At 48.0% G+C, this 1188-nt stretch overlaps 1 protein-coding gene across 3 annotated transcripts in view; it reads right to left on the reverse strand.

Annotated features, from left to right (window-relative positions):
* The window catches only part of LOC101856665, a 36882-nt gene that overhangs the window by 33173 nt on the left and 2521 nt on the right, over positions 1 to 1188 (reverse strand). The window lies entirely within an intron of this gene.

Genomic DNA, 1188 nt, shown 5'->3' on the forward strand with positions numbered 1-1188 from the left:
CACACACACACACACACACACACACACACACACACACACACACACACACACGCGCGCGCGCGCGCGCGCGCGCAAAATCTCTCTCTTTCTCTCTATCATCGTCTCTTCTTGCTTTTTTTTCTGTCTTGACTCTGTTTAACCCTATCCGTACGCCCTGGGGTCATTTTGTATCCTCTTGGTTGTATTATTCACACTTTTGAGTACCTCTAGTACGAAAATCTCTTTGAAACTTTCAGTATTTCTCAAAAAATCATTTTGACAGACTGCATGCAAAGCGTACGGATCGGATTAACGAGTAAATTTCCTCTTTGGAAAGTGGTGGCACAGAGTTCCCCACGTCGTGTGGATACGATAGTAAAATACGACGTACCGTTGACGTACGGATAGGGTTAATGTCGCCCCCCCCCCCCCCCTTCTTTTCTGTTTGCCTCTAAATCTGCGTAACCTCGTCTTTTTTACCCCTTTTTAACCCTGTCTGTCTGTCCGTCTACCTTTCTATCAATCTCCTCTTTTCAACTCCAACCTTTGCTCGTTCCCCACCAATTCATCTTCCTGCACTCCATTCATTGCCTAAGAATACATTTGCACCACTGATGTTTGCATGGCACAAAAAGCACTAATGATGCTCAAAGCATTCCCTTAAACTTCGAAAATAAGCCTATTAAAAACCCTGCAACCCTGAGACGACAGTATAACCCCCCCTCCCCTTTAATCCAAGGCTCTGTCGTACTATGTCAATGACACCAAGTTCCCGCTTCTTGGTTTGGCCCATACTGGTCGGCGAAAAGTGGACTGCTCCTCCGGTCAGTCAGGTCAACACGGTCAGCCTCGAATCAGTGTGAGTGTGTGTGTGTAGTATACAGTATGCGTGAGAGCGAGTGAGAGTGAGTGAGAAAGAGTGGGAGAGATAGGGAGAGAGAGGGGCGAGTATGTGTGAGTTTGCGTGTGCTTAAGGAGTGTGTGCACTTATGTGAGGGTGTGTGTGTGTGTGTATGTGTTTGTGTGTGTTTCTTTGTGTGGGAGAGAGAGAGAGAGAGAGAGAGAGAGAGAGAGAGAGAGAAAGAAAGAGAGAGAGAGAGAGCATGTGCGTGTGAGAGAGAGAAAGATAGAAAGAGGGGGGATCGTGTACCCGCACGCGCGCAGCGCGCGCGCGCGTGTGTTTGTGTATGTGTGTGCGTGTGAGAGAGA

This window comes from Aplysia californica, unplaced genomic scaffold, assembly GCF_000002075.1.
Source record: "Aplysia californica isolate F4 #8 unplaced genomic scaffold, AplCal3.0 scaffold00225, whole genome shotgun sequence".
In the NCBI taxonomy this organism is placed as follows: Eukaryota; Metazoa; Mollusca; class Gastropoda; order Aplysiida; family Aplysiidae; genus Aplysia; species Aplysia californica.